Source organism: Suricata suricatta, chromosome 2 (genome assembly GCF_006229205.1).
Source record: "Suricata suricatta isolate VVHF042 chromosome 2, meerkat_22Aug2017_6uvM2_HiC, whole genome shotgun sequence".
Lineage (NCBI taxonomy): Eukaryota > Metazoa > Chordata > Mammalia > Carnivora > Herpestidae > Suricata > Suricata suricatta.
This window is the reverse complement of record NC_043701.1, coordinates 61,922,255-61,938,646: the sequence shown is the minus strand read 5'-3', so window position 1 is coordinate 61,938,646 and position 16,392 is coordinate 61,922,255.

Here is a 16,392-nt window from a genome sequence, read left to right as displayed (position 1 = left end):
GATATAATGCTTGCTCTCATAGTCCCAAAGATGATTGATACATTTTATCGAAGTAGTGACTATCACAAAGGCATTCAGGCCCAGAAGGTATTCAATTATCCGGAATTGCTTAGGGGGAAATTATGTGTTGTATTAGGGTGTATCTAGTTTACTTTATCTTTTCCCTGACCAGGTGCAGTCACGTCTCAGGGACAGGGCAGGGGGACAGGCAGCTCCTGACATTAATCAGCAAAGTATTTTGAGGTTTGGTGCTCACACAGAAATGAAAGTTTCAAGAGGGTAGAATTTGGGAGCTATCTGGGGGCAAGAGACGGTGCAAACTTGCCGTACCCTCACCAGGAATTTTCAGTCTACTGGTGAGTTCAAATAGCTCCCAACACCTAACCCCCCTCTAGCAACCCTCAGTGTGTTCTCCGTACTTAAGTCTCTTATGGTTTGCTTCCCTTTCTGTTTTTAACTTAATTTTCCTTCTCTCTCCTATATTCATTTGTTTTGTTTCTTAAATTCCACATGAGTGAAATCTATGATAATTGTCTTTCTCTGACTTATTTTGCTTAGCATAATACTCTCTAGCTCCATGTTGTTGCAAATGGCAAAATTTCATTCTTTCTGTTGCTAAGTAATATTCCAGTGTGTGTGTGTGTGTGTGTGTGTGTGTGTGTGTGTGTGTGTGTGTGTGTGTTCTTTATCTTCTTTATCCATTCATCAGGGAATGGACATTGGGCTCTTTGTATATTTCGGCTATTGTTGATAATGCTGCTGCTGTAAACATTGGGGTGCATGTGCCCCTTCGAATCCTTTGGATAAATACCTAGTAGTGCAATTGTTAGGTCACAGGGTAGTTCTATTTTTAATTTTTTGAGGCATTTTCATACTGTTTTTCAGAGTGGCTGTACCAGTTGTATTCCCACCAACAGTATGGAAGTGTTCCCCTCACCAACATCTGTTGTTTCCTGAGTTGTTCATTTTAGTCATTCTGACCTGTGTGAAATGGTACCTCACTGTGGTTTTGATTTGTATTTCCCTGATGATGAGTGATGTTGAGCATCTTTTCATGTGTCTCATAGTCATCTGGATGTCTTATTTGGAAAATTGTCTATTCACAGGTACCTGGGTGGCTCCTTTGGTTGAGTGTAAAACTTCAGCTCACGTCATGATCTTGTGGTCCATGAGTTCGAGCCCCACTTTGGGATCTGTGCTGACAGGTCAGAGCCTTGAGCCTGCTTCATATTCTGTGTCTTCCTTTGTCTCTGTCCCTCCCCTGCTTGCATGCTTGCTCTCTCTCAAAAAGAAACATTAAAAAAAAAAAGGAAAAGTGTCTATTTGTATCTTCTGCCCATTTCTTCACTGAATTAATTGATTTTGGGGTGTTGAGTTTGTTAAGTTCTTTATAGATTTTTGGATTTATATTTATCCTGTATGTTGTTTGCAAATCTCTCTCTCAGTCCCTCAGTTGTTTTAGTTTGGTTGATTGTTCCCTTCACTATGCAGAAGATTTTTATCTTGATAAGGTCTCAGTCTATTTTTGCTTTTGTTTCCCTTGCCTTCAAAGACATGTCTGTCAAGTAAGAAGTTGCTGTGGCTAAGGTCAGAGAAGTTGCTGCCTGTGTTTTCCTTTAGGATTTTGATGGTTTCCTATCTTACTTTTAGGCCTTTCATCCATTTTGCATTTATTTTTGTGTACGGTGTAAGAAAGTGGTCTGGTTTCATTCTTCTGCATGTCACTGAACCATTTGCCAGAGACTGTCTTTTTTCCATTGTATATTCTTTCCTCCTTTGTTGAAGGGTAGTTAGGCATACATTTCTAGGTCCATTTCTGGGTTCTCTAATCTGTTCCATTGATCTGTGTCTGTTTTTGTGCCAGTACTATACAGTCTTGATGACTACAGCTTCCTAATACAGCTCGAAGTCCGATTGTAATGCCTCCTGCTTTGGTTTTCTTTTTCAACATTACTTTGGCTATTTGGGGTCTTTTCTAGTTCCATGCAAATTTTAGAATTGTTTGTTCCAGCTCTGTGAAGAATGTTAATGTTATTTTGATAGGGATTACGTTGAATATGAAGATTGCTTTGGGTAGTATAGATATTTTAACAATATTTGTCTTTCCAATCCATAGGCTGGATGTTTTTCCATTTCTTTGTGTTTTCTTCCATTTTTTTCCATAAGTTTTCTATAGTTTTGAGCATACAGCTCTTTTATGTCTTTGGTTAGGTTTATTTCTAAGTATCTTATGGTTTTGGATATAATTGTAAATGGGATTGATTCCTTGATTTCTGTTTCTGCTGCTTCATTATTGATGTATGGAAACGCCACAGATTTATATACATTGGTTTTATATCCTATGACTTTGCTGAATTCATGTACCAGTTCTAGCAGTTTTTTGGTGGAGTCTTTTGGGTTTTCCATGTAGAGTATCATGTCATCTGCAAAGAGTGAAAATTTGACTTCTTCCTTTACAGTTTGTGTGCTTTCTATCTCTTTCTGTTGTTTGCTGAAACTAAGACTTCAAATACTATGGTGAACAACAGTGGTGAGAGTGGACATCCTTGTCATGTTCCTGACTTTAGCGGGTGAAGCTCTGAGTGTTTCCCCATTGAGGATGATATTAGCTGTGGGTATTTCATATATCATCTTTCTGATATTGAGGTATATTCTTTCTATCCTACTTTCTTGAGGGTGTTTATCAAGAAAGGATGCTGTATTTTGTCAAATGCTTTTTCTGCACCTAATGAGAGGATCATATGGTTCTTAACCTTTCTTTGATTAATGTGGTGTATCATGTTCCCACTTGATCATGGTGAATAATTCTTGTAAAGAATTTGATTCATATTCAATTTCCAATTGAATTTGATTCATATTCAATTTCCAATTGAATTTGATTTGCTAGTATCTTGTTATGAATTTTTGCATCTATGGCTATCAGGGATATTGGCCTGTAATTCTCCTTTAAAGTGGTGTCTCTGGTTTTGGAATCAAGGTAATGCTGGCTTCATAGAATGAGTTTGGAAGTTTCTTCCATTTCTATTTTTTGGAACAGTTTGAGAAGAATGGATATTAGCTCTTCTAAATGTCTAGTAGAATTTTCCTGGGAAGCCATGTGGTCTAGGATTCTTGTTTGTTGGTAGATTTTTTTTTATGTTTGTTTTTGAGAGAGAGATTGCGCAAGCATGAGTGCCAGTTGAGGAGAGGCGCAGAGAGACACATACACAGAATCCAAAGGAGGCTCCAGGCTCCAAGCAGTCAGAACACAGCCTGAGGTGGGGCTCCAGATCATGAATAGCAAGATCATGAACTGAGATGAAGTTGGACACTTAACCAACTGAACTACCCTGGCACCCCAGCTGGTAGAATTTTGATAACAACAGATTCAATTTCTTTGTGGGTTATGGGCCTGTTCAAATTTTCTATTTCTTCCTGTTTCAGTTTTGGCAGTTTGTGACTTTCTAAGAATTTCTATGTTTCTTCCAGATTGTCCAATTTGTTGGCATATAATTTTTCATTATATTCTAATTGTTTATATTTCTGTGGTGTTGGATGTGATCTCTCATTTGCAATTTTATCTTTTTGGGTCTTTTCTATTTTCTTTTTGAAAAGTGTGGCTAGGAGTTTATCAATTTTGTTTATTCTTACAAAGAACAAGTTCTTAGGGGTGCCTGAGTGGCTCAGTTGGTTAAGCATCCAACTTCACCTCAGGTAATTATCTCACAGTTTGTGGGTTTGAGCCCCACGTCGGGCTCTGTACTGACAGCTCAGAGCCTGGAGCCTGCTTCACATTCTGTGTCTCCCTCTCTCTGTGTCCCTCCCCCACTAGCACACTCTCTCTCTCTCAAAAATGAATAAAATTAAAAAAAAATCAAAGAACCAGCGCTTAGTTTTGTTGATCTGTTCTGTTTTTTGTTTGTTTTTATATTATTTATTTCTGCTCTAATCTTTATTATTTCCCTTCTTATGCTGCCTCTAGGCCTTATTTACTGTTCCTTTTCTAGCTCCTAAAGGTGTAAGATTAGAATGTGCATTTTGGACCTTTCTTGTTTCTTGAGATACACTTTCCTTTTAGTATTGCCTTTGCTGTCATGTTTTCATTTTCATTTGCTTCCATATATTTTTTAATTTCTTCTTTAATTTCCTGGTTAGCCCATTGATTCTTTAGTAGGATGTTCTTTAACCTCAATGTATGTGAGGGCTGTTCAACATTTTTCTTGTGGCCAAATTCAAGTTTCAGATCATTGTGATAGGAAAATATACGGGATGAGCTCAGTCTTTGTGTGCCTGTTGAGGGCTGATTTGTGTCCCAGTATGTGACCTACTCTGGAGAATGTTCCATGTGCACTCGAGAAGAATGGATATTCTGTTGCTTTAGGATGAAATATTCTGAATATATCTGTTCAGCTCATCATTCCAGTGTGTCATTCAAAGCCATTGTTTCCTTGTTGATTTTCTTCTTAGATAATCCCTCCATCACTCTAAGTGGGTCATTAAAGTTCCCTACTCCTATGGTATTATTATCAATGGGTTTCTTTATGGTTGTCATTAATTGAGTATATATTTTAGTGCTCCCAAATTGTAAATATTTATAATTGTTAGAGCTTCTTGATGGATAGACCCCTGAATAATGCCCTTCTTCATCTCTTGTTATGGTCTTTGGTTTAAAATCTAGTTTGTCTGATATAAGTATGGCTACTCCAGCTTTCTTTTGATGTCCCTTAGCATGAAAGATGGTTCTCCTTCCTCTTACTTTCAATTTGTAGGTGTCTTCGGGTCTAAAATGAGTCTCTTGTAGGCAGCCTATATATGGATCTTAATTTTTTTATTCATTCTGTTACCCCTACTATTTTGATTGGAGTATTTAGTCCATTTACATTCAGAGTCGTCATTGAAAGGTATGAATTTAGTGCCATTGTGTTTACCTGTAGAGATGGTGTTTCTGGGGATGTTCTCTGGTTCTTTATAGACTTTGTTACTTTGGTCTTTTTTTTTTTCCTCCACTCAAAAAGCTCCCTCTTAATATTTCTTGTAGGGCTGATTTAGTGGTCATGAACTCCTTTAGCTGTTTGTCTGGGAAACTCTTTATCTCTTCTTCTATTCTGAATGATAGCCTTGCTGGATAAAGAATTCTGGGCTGCATATTTTTCCCACGTAGCACATTGAATCTGTCCTGACATTCCTTCTGGCTGCCAAGCTTCAGTGGGGACAGGTCTGCTGCTAACCTTATGTGTCTACCCTTGTGGGTTAAGGACCTTTTGTCCCTAGCTGCTTTCAAAATTCTCTCTTTATCTTTGTATTTTGCAAGTTTCACTGTGGTATGTCATAGTGTTGACATGTTTTTGTTGATTTTGAGGGAGTTCTCTGTGCCTCTTGGACTTGGATTCCTGCTTTTTTCCCCAGACTATGGAAGTTCTCAGATATAATTTGTTGAAATAAACCTTCTGCCCCTTTTCCCCCCACTCTTCTTTTGGGACTTCTATGATACGGGTATTGTTTTGTTTCGTGGAATCACTTAGTTCTCTAAGTCTCCCCTCGTGATCTAATGGTATCCTTTCCTTCTTTTTTTCAACTTTATTATTTTCCATAATTTTATCTTCTCTATCACCTGTTCTCTCCTCTTCTTCTTCCATCTTTGTTGTGACTGTATCCACTTGGTTTTTGCATCTCAGTTATTGCATTTTTTATTTCAGCTTGACTAGTTTTTAGGTCTTTTACCTCTGCAGGAGGGCTTTCTCTGGTGTGTTCTTTTTCCAAGCACAGTTAGTAGTCTTATGACTGTTGTTCTAAATTTTTGTTCAGATAGATCGTCTATACCTGTTTTAAGCAAGTCCCTGACAGTGATTTCTTCATGACCTTACTTTTGAGGAGAATTCCTCCATCTTGTCATTTTGGCCAATTTTCTATTTTTTGCATGTTTTAAAAGCTTGTTATGTTTCCTGCACCCGAGAGTCCTACTATATTCAAAAGGGATCATATACTGTCCAGGACCTGGCACGTCAGGAAGTGTTTCTGGTGTGTGCTGTGTGTAGTCTGCTGTTGTGTTCTGGGTGCCCTTTCCCACTGGTCAGTCCTCTGGAGAGCTCTGCCTTGCTTGCAGTGGAGAGCCCTTGGACCTTTAATGAGGTGTGCTTTTATTTGTCTGTGAAAATAAGCCTGGAAAAAAGGAAAACAAACAAACCCTGATCTCAACAAAAGGGGGGGGAGGAGAAGGGAACAACAAAAAACAAACCAGTGAATCAAAAAAGTTATATAAGGCTGATTCAAAAAAAAAAAAAAAAAGGAAGAAAATAAACGATAAACAAGAAACAATGAGCCTATTTCCAAAAGAAAAAAAAGAAAGTAAAAAAACTAAGTCTGGTCCTATTTCCACCAGAACTTCAGGTGTAACTTCGAAGCGCTCAGTTTTCAGTACACTTGGTGGCTTTGGGGTGGTGGCCACGCTGGTCTCCTGGAGGAGAGGCCCAGTGCACTGCCTCAGGGTCTCTCCTGCCCCGGTTGTAAGTAAGCAGCTGCCGGCACAGGGGGTGGGGCTTGGTGTAAGTGGGTCTCACCGCCCCGGGGGATGCTGTGTTGCTCTCTTAAGTCCCACCCTGTTGGTGTTGGGCCGGGGGAGTGGTGGCACCCTGGCCTCTTACCCTGGCCGTGAGATCTCACAGCCCCCGTCTTCAGGCAGCCCTCACAGAAGAGCGAGGGAGTCCGCTCACCCTGAGCCATAACACTCCTGCCTTTTCTCTTTGGGACATGGCTGGGATTCAGAAGTCTTAAAGGACCTGGCAATGCAGTCCCATCCCTCTTCCTCCAGGGTAGAACCTCTCTACACTGTGTCTGAAGTTCTTTGTCCCTGAAAACCAGTCCCACGCCTGTACAGTGTGCAGACTCTATGGTGTAGCACCACTAAAATCAGCAAAGGTTATATCCCTGTGGGTGCGTCTCTGTCCCCTGCTGATAAAAGACTTTTTACTGGCACCCGCAGGGTCTTCTGTCCTTGGGGAGGCAATATACCCTCTTCTGGAAGTACTCCGGCAAGGAAGATTCTCTCCCAATGCCCCTGAGATTTCTATACCACACTACGCTCCCTGGAGCCAGCTCCCTCCTCCCCAGGAACACGTGTCACAGCTCGGCTCTGGAGACAGTCACACATGTCCAGAATCTCAGAGTTGAACTCCAGACCCTGTTTGTTACACAAACAAAACATGCTTCTTGTTCCCCAGTCCGTGGTCCAGAGAGGTTTTCCTCCTGTGTGAACTGACGGCACACTCTTATCCCCCCTCTTTTGTCTCTTCCTTCTAAGGGTCCCTCCCCCTGCAGCACCGCCATATTTCTCTCCCCCAGTTCACTTCCATGCACGTCACACTTGCCATGCTGTCTTCTTCCAACTGTGGAGATCCTGCCTGACTGTGGATCAATCTCCTGGGTGTTCCAAGTGATCTGACGCTCGCCTCAGGACAGTTGTGTTTGAGGGACTAGGAAAGCCCAGGGTCCCTCTACTTCTCCGCCATCTTAACTCCAAGTTCTTTTATTTTTAAAAACCACTAGGCATAGTTATTTTCGAATGTCTCATAATTTCAATATCTGAACCTTTTACAGACCCATTACTGTCACCCTCCTTCATAATGTCTTGTTTCCTTGTGTAATTAGTTACTTTGACTGTGAGCTGCTCATTCTCCTTAGAAAACTGTTCTGGGAATTCTTCGGGGCTTAGGATGAGAGTCCTTTCAGAGAAGATTTACATTCTGTCAGGGAACTCCACCAGTCCAGTTTAAACTAAATGTAGAGCCTGAGGTTTCTGTAACATGAGGCTCTTTGGTCTTGAGAATGGTGCAAGCCTAGTTTACAACACTAAATTCTCAGGGATTTTCTTTTCTTTTCTATTTTTTTTTTTTTTTTTTGGTCAACTTCGCCCACCTAAAGCAACTTCTCTTGCAGTGCTCTAGTGTGGTGCTGGGTTTACTATTGGTTCATCCTCAACCTAGCCCTTTGGGGGCCTGCTTTTTAGAAGGAGGGTCTTTGATTTCTGTTAGCCAGATCCTGTCAGGCCTTAAAACGTGAAGCTCGTAGTCCCCAGGTTTGGCAAATGCCCCAGGACAAAATCACCTTCAGGGGTTGGTTCTTTCTCCAGAGTCCTATTTTCACCTGGATTTCAATCTGGTAATTTCTTACTGTCTTGTCAGATCATTACTTCCAAAACAATAATAAAAACAATAATATAGGGGTGGCTCATTTGATTAAGGGTCTAACTTCAGCTCAGGTCATGACCTCACAGCTTGAGACTTCAAGCCCCGCATCAGGTTCTGTGTCAACAGCTCAGACCCTGGAGCCTGTTTTGGATTCTCTGTGCACCCCCCCGCCCCTCCCCTGCTCATGCTCTCTCTCCCAAAAATAAATCAACATTTAAAAAATAAAAACAACAAAAAAAGTTACCCATTAGTTTTTCTTGGTTTTGGTAATAGGATGATCAGAATTACCTACCCTTCATATGTTTCTGGAAACAAAATCTTCTGGTTATGAAAATACAAAGAAAGCTTTTGTCAAAAGTTTGGTGCTGCTGATTTGCATAGAGGATTCCTGGGTTTTCTTCTTAATCGTCCCACATCACCTGGTCATATTTCTTAATTTTACTTTCTAAACTTCTCTTTCTCAAGCCAAAAGCAAAATGCATGTAAAAGAGCCACCAGTTTTGGAATCTGCATCTGTGTGCTCTGAAGAACTTGGCTGGAGACAGCAGCCCCAAATGAAGTCACTTGTTAAACCCCTTGTCAGCCAACCAAGACCTAATGCCTTTCCTAATTGCAGTTTCCACACCCCAGGAATGAAAGCTTTAACCAGGCCTTATATGAAAAACCTACAGCGAGGGGTGCCAGGGTGGCTCAGTCCGTTAAGCATCCAACTTTGTTGAAGAGACTGTCTTTTCCCATTGGATGTTCTTTCCTGCTTTGTCAAACATTAATTGACCAAATAGTTGTAGACTTATTCTGAGTTTTCTATTCTGTTCTATTGATCGATTTGTCTATTTTTGTACCAGTACCATATTGTTTTGATCATTACAGCTTTGTAATATAACTTGAAGTGCAAAATTGTGGTGCCTTTAGCTCTGCTTTGCTTTTTCAAGATTACTTTGGCTATTCAGGGCCTTTTGTAGTTTCATCCACATTTGAGGAATATTTGTTCTACTTCTGTGAAAAATGCTGGTATTTTGATGGGGATTGCATTACCTGTGTAGATTGCTTTGGGTAGTGTAGATATTTTAACAATATTTGTTGTTTCAGTCCATGAGCATGGTATGTCTTTCCATTTCTTGGTGTCATCTTCAATTTTGTTCATCAGTATTTTGTCTTTTTCTGAGTATAGTTCTTTCACATCTTTGATTAGTTTTATTCCTAGGTATCTTAATATTTTTGGTGCAATTGTAAACACCATTATCTTCTTAATTTCTTTCTGCTTCATTTATTGGTATATAGAGATGTAACAGATTAGTATTTGATTTTATATCCTGTGATCTTACTGAATTTATCAGTTCTAGTAGGCTTTGATAGAGTCATTTATGTTTTCTATATATCATGTCACCTGCAAATACTTAAAGTTTTACCTCTACCTTATCAATCTGGATGACTTTTATTTTAGTTGTTTGATTGCTGTGGCTAGGACTTGCAGTATTCTGTTAAATAAAAGGGGTGAGAATGGACATCTTTGTCTTGTTCCTGACCTCAGGGTAAAAGCTCTGTTTTTTTCCCAACGAGTATGACATTTGCTGTGGGTTTTTCTTCTTTTTTAAATTATTTTTCTTTTTTAATGTTTTTGAGAGGGAGACACAGAATCCGAAGAGGCTCCAGGTTCCAAGCTGTCAGCACAGAGACTGATGTAGGGCTTGAACTCATGAACTCTGAGATCATGACCTGAGCCAAAGTTGGATGCTTAACTGACTGAGCCACCCTGGCACCCCTCGCTGTAGGTTTTTCACATAAGGCCTTTATTATGTTGAAGTATGTTCCCTCTAAACCTACTTTATTAAGGGCTTTTTTTTTTTTTGTCATGAATGAATGTTGTACTTTGTCAGGTGCTTTTTCTGCATCTGTTGAAATGATCATATGGCTCTTATCCTTTCTCTTTTTGATGTGATGAATCACATTGATTGATTTGTGAATATTTAACCACACTTCCAACCCAGGAATAAATCCCACTTGATTATGGTGAATATTTTTAATGTATTATTGGATTCAGTTTTGCTAGTATTTTGTTGAGGATTTTTGCATCTGTTTATCAAGGATATTGCCCTATTCTCTTTTTTTGGTGTTTTATCAAATTTTGGTATCAGGGTAATGGGGACTTCATAGAATGAATTTGGAAGTTTTCCATTTCTACTTTTTGGAGTAGTTTGAGAAGAATAGATTTTTACTCTTTAATTTCATAGAATTCTCCTGTAAAGCCATCCAGGCCTGGATATTTGTTTTAGGAGTTTTTGGAATACTGATTCAATTTCTTTGCTGGTTATCATTCTATGCAAATTTTCTATTTATTCCTGTTTCAGTTTTGTGGTTTGTAGTTTTCTAGGAATTTACCCATATCTTCTAAGTTGTCCAGTCTGTTCTCATATACTTTTTCATAATACTGTCTTATAATCATTTGTTATCTCTGTGGCATTGGTTGTCATTTCTCCTCTCTTGACTCATCTGGTAGAGGTTTTTCAATTTTGTTGATCTTTTCAAAGAACCAACTCCTGGTTTCATTGCTCTGTGCTATTGTTTGTTTTAGTTTTTCCTTCTATATCATTTATTTCTGCTCTAATCTTTATGATTTCCTTCGTTCTGCTGGTTTAGGGTTTTATATGTTCTTTTCTCAAACTTCTTTAAGGTATAAAGTTAGGTTGTTTGAGAATTTTCTTGCTTCTTGGGTTAGACCTGTATTGCTATAAACTTGCCTCTTAGAACAACGTTTGCTGCATCCCACAGGTTTTGGACTACAGTGTTATTTGTTTCCATGTACTTTTTTTATTTCTTCTTTTATTTCCTGGCTGACCCATTCATTGTTTAGTAGCATGTTATTTAACATACATGTGTTTGTCATCTTTGTAGTATTTTTCTTGTGGTAGACTTCTAGTTTCATTGTGTTATGTCAGGAAAGATGCATAGTGAGACTTTGACGTTCTTAATTTGTTAAGGCTTGTTTGGTGGCCCATGTGATCTATTTTGTAGAATGTTCTGTGTGCACTTGAAGAGAATGTGCATCCTGCTGTTGTAGGGTGGAATGTTATGAATATGTCTGTTAAATCCATCTGTTCCAGTGTGTCATTCAAAACCATTGTTTCATTGCTGATTTTCTGTCCATTGATGTAGGTGGGTGTTAAAGTCCTCTACTACTATTGTATTATTATTGGTTAGTTTATGTTTATTATTACCTGTTTTATGTATTTAGGTACTCCTATGTTGAGGCATAAATTTTATAATACCTTCTTGTTGGATTGTTCCCTTTATTACATAGTATCATTCCATGTTTCTTGTTATAGGTTTTAAGTCTAAATTGCCTAAGTATTGCTACTCTAGCTTTCTGTTGACACCCATTTGCATGATAGATGTTTCTCTATTCCTTCACTTTCGATCTGCATGTGTCTTTAGGTCTAAAAGGAGTCTCTTGCAGGCAGGATGTAGATGGGTCTTTTTTTTTTTTTTTATCCATTTGTCACCCTATGTCTTTTTATTGGAGTGTTTAGTCCATTTATAGTCAAAGTAATTACTAATATGTGTTTATTGTCACTTCACTATTTTTTGTGGTTGTTTCTGAGGATTTTCTGCTTTTGTCTTTCATGGTTTTCTGGTTTTTTTTTAAATGACATATTTAGATTCCTTTCACTTTGTTTCATGTTTGAGTGGTTTGTGATGGTTGTCTACCGGTTACCATTAGGTTGGTGTGTGACCTCTGGCGAATATGTCTGTATTAAGTTGATGGTTAAGGGTGAAGCCATTCTTTACCCCTCTTCTCCCCACATTTTGTATGTTATGTTTTACTTCCTTTTGAGTTCCTTGACTGATGTTTTACAGAAATACTCATTTTAACTGCTTTTGTGTTTCCTACTTTTATGCTACCACTTTTAGTCTCTCCACTCGGAGTCCCCTTTAGTATTTCCCGCAGGGCTGGTTTAGCGGTCATGAATTTCTTTAGTCTTTGTTGTCTGGGAAACTCTTCTTCTATCCTGAATGATAGCCGTGCTTGATAGATTTGGCTGCAAATTTTTCCCACTTAGCACTTAGAATATATCATCCCACTCCATTTTTGCATTGTAAGTTTCTGCTGAAAAATCCTTTAATAACCTTAGAGGGTTTCCCTTGTAAGTCATGGTCTTATTTTGTCTTGGTGCTTTTACATATTTCTATTACTGTATTTTGCCAATTTAATTACAATATATCTGTGGATCTGCTTTTGTTGATTTTTGGAGGGGGGCGTCCTCTGTGTCTCCTATACCTGGACATCTCTTTCCTTCCCCAGGTTAAGTAAGTTTTAAGCTATTATTTCTTCCAATAAATTTTCTTCCCCTTTTCTCTCTCTTCTACTTCTGGGACTTCAATAATTTGAATATTATGTTTGATGGAGAAGGTGAGTTCCCTAAATCTACTCTCATTTTGCATAATTTTTTTTCTTTTGTTCAGCTTACTTTCCATTGCTCTTCTATTTATTAATTTGTTCATGTTCTTCCAGCCTGCTGCTCCTTCTATCACATGTGTTTCTGAGTTCATTTACTGAGCCCTTTATCTTTGCTGTTATTTCTTATCTCTATTTAATAGTCTAATGCCTTCCCCTCTTTTCTCAAGTCCATGAGTTTTTATATGATCATTAAATTCTCTATCAGGGCACCTAGTGGCTCAGTCAGTTAAGTGTCCAACTTCAGATCAGGTCATGATTTCCGGGTTCGTGAGCTTAAGCCGCACATTGGGCTCTCTCTGCTGTCAGCTCAGAGCCTGCTTCAGAATTTTTGTCTCCATCTATGCCCCTCCTCCACTCACGCTCTTTCTCAAAAATTAAAAACATATTTAAAGACGTCTATAAGGCCTGTTACTTATTAATCTCTTTTGCTTATGGCCTTGTCCTGTTCTTTCATTTGGTACAAGCCTCTCGGTCTCATTTTGTCTTAGTCTCTTTGCCTGTTTCTGTATGTCAGGAACGTCAACTGCATCTCTTGTTCTTGAGGGTAAGGCCTCACGAAGAGGTGGTCTTGTGCCTTGTGGCGTCCCGTTCCGCGGGGCCTGGCACTTCGGAGAGGGTGTCCAGAGTGTGCTGCCGTGTGATTGGCTGCTGTGTGCTGGCTACCCCATCCTGCGGGGCAGTCATTGCAGAGGCTCTTCTCCTGTTGTGCACAGTAAACTTTCATCCCTGGCCCGAACGCGGTATGTTTTAACAAGGTGTGCGCTGGTGTGTGTAGAACAAGACTGATCACCGCCTCCGGAACTGAGACCCTGCAAAATTCCCAGGTTGGTAGACACAGTGTGAACAGCGGTTGGGGTTAGTCTGGGGAAGGAGCCCACCGCACTGGGACTGAGGCCGGCAGGACTAGACAGGTGGTTCCACTTGGCGTGAGGGCTTGGTGTAATCACCTCAGGTATCGACTGTGGGTGCTGCACAGGGTCCTGCAGGTTGCCCCCTGCTTGTGCTGAGGGCTGGCAGAGGGAAATGGCAGTTCCCTTGTTACCAGAAGGGTCTCTTGGTGAGCCCGGTCTCTAGGATCCGCACTGAAAGGAGCAAATAACCTCCCCACTGTGTGCCTCAGGCGCTCTTCACTTTCCGCACTGTATGTCTGTGGGCTATTTGCCTGCCCTCCGGCTCTGTCTGGGCTTTATACCAGCCAAGCCTCCTGACCTTTAAAACTCCAGGCTTTACGCCCTACTGACTGCAAGAACTCATGAAACTTGGACCCTCTCACTTTCAAAGCCAACATTTCCGTTAGTCTGCCGCTAGCCCCTCTCCACGCCTGCAGCTTCCTCCCCACCACAGCTGCCTCGATCCATTTCTCTCCCAAACCTCAGCCCCCCACTTCCTACCTTCTTCGTTGTGGCTTCTTCTATACCTTTAGTAGTGGAGTTTGTTCTGCCAGTCTTCAGGTCAATTTTTGGGGTATTTAGAACGATTTGATACTTATCTAGTTGTACTCATGGGACCCGGTGTACCTAGGGTCCTCCTACTCCGTACTGTCATCCAATCTCTGGGCTCTAATCTACATTTTGATGAAACACTTTATTTCATGAATGTACTGTAATAATTTTTCAAAAAGACAGTAAATGTGATCATGCTTGGAAAGTTATTCATCTTTAACAAAAACTTAGTAAAAATGCCCTACTTTTCAAACACTTAGTGAAATATTTAGGGCATTAGCATTATATAGACATTATAGAAAAGTGTTTATTTTGGGGCTCCTGGGTGGCTCAGTCAGTCAAGCATCCAGCTCTTGATTTCAGCTCAAGTCATGATCTTATGGTTCGTGAGTTTAAGCCCCATGTTGGGCTCTGTGCTGTCAGTGCAGAGCGTGCTTAGGATTCTCTCTGCCCCTCCCAAGCTTGTGCTCTTTGCCTTAAAATTAATCAGCTTTTAAAAAAGTGTTTATCTTAATGACATTTATTCAACAAACATTTGAATTTATTCAACAAACATTTGAATGTCTCCTGTGTGCTGAAAGCAGGACGTAGGGATGAGTTAAACACCATCTTACACCATAGGACATAGACCCGTGCTATTTGAGAAACACACTTAACACCTGTGGAGCCCAGAAGGGCACGCGGAGTGAGGGTTGAAGATGAGTGAGTTGTTGAATGCTTCTTGGAGGCTTTATCACCTAATCACCTAAAGTGAGTGAGCCAGAGGCAGGCATTCCTGGTTGAGGGGTCAGCATGAGCAAAGGCAGAGAGACAGAGAAAACTGTATTGTGAATATGTGTGCATGAACATAAGGTAGAGCAAGTCAGTGATGCTGACACAGAAAATGAAAAGCAAAACATGAGGCTGTCTGTGTAGCATGGGCCAGATCAGAGTTTTGTGGGTTAGGCTGTATTCTGAACATTATCCTGGAGACTAGAGGGAGTTTCAAATGTTTTCAGTAGGGGACCGAAGTTACTGGGTTTTGTTACAAATATACTCTGGTAATAGAATGTGAGGGAGAGGGTCTGGGACAGGAAAACTAGTTATGTTTTTTTGTTTGTTTCAGGAAGAGATTCGCAGGTCTGAACTGAGAGAGGGAAGACAGATCGTAACATTGAGTTAAGTAGATCAGTAGTACTGTAAGTCTGATCACGTGTGGGATAATGGAGCGGGAATTTCACCTGGGTGGTTGGATGAACACCCCCCCCCCCCAATTAGGTAGATATTAAGGAAGATGGTAAGTTTGGACCTGCTGTATTTGAGTAGGCCTCTGGGTGGAAATGCATCACAGGTGGAAAAATTCAGAGGTCTGGGCTAGAGGTATCAATGCATGGAGGCTTTGGTAGATAGGTGACAGCTGAGACCATGAGAACAGCAGAGATCAGCCGAGATGAATGTGGAGATAAATGGGACAGGACATTTAAGAGGTAAATGTGTGAGTAAGAGCATAGGAAAGAGAAGGGAGCCATCATGTTACAACAGAGGACAAAGGAGTAGTTTCAAGGAATGAATTATTAGCGGCAAATACAGAAGAGATCCTCTGATAAGATCAGAACTACACACGCTCAGCTGGCAATCAAGAGGTCACAGCGTCTGAGGGAGGAGAACCGGAAGGGGATGGAACAGTGAGGTGGTAAATGTGCACGGCATGAGAACTCGGGATCTGCGCGGAGGGAAGGGAGCCTAGAGCTGATGTTCTGGAGATCTGCATTTCCCAGAAGGATAAACCAGGAACGTGTGTGTTCCGGAGGAGGAAGGAAAAGTGAGAGGTTGAAGAGAAGAGTTGTTTTTTCCCAAGCTTACAAATCTGGTAGAAATCTTCAGGTTGCTCAGGGAGACTGTATCAGAACCAAGCTTGTAGCCAGTTCATTCATCAGCATTGTTCATACGCACAATAGCCAATCCATCTTCACATGCCTCCCTTGAGCTTTAAGTCAAAGAAGTAACAGCTCGATAGCAAATTACAGGATAAAGTAAAATTGTGTTGTCAATCAAAGAATGATGCTTTTTCTGGGATGAATACAAATCAATATAAACCCAAACTGCACTTTCCTGCAGAGACTATGTCATAGACTGGCAGAAAAGTGAACCGGCAGCTTACACTACTCACCGAGAGAGCAGCACAAGCCCTGGAAAGCGTCAAGAGGCCCATGTCCTTTATGAATACTAAACAGGTCACCCAGTCCTTTGTACCAATAAAGTGAAGGCTCAGTCGCCCATGTGACAGCATATAGGCAAAATTCCTGATCAAGGACGCACTTTTATGTTAACTAAAAAATTTTTGGTGAGGTTG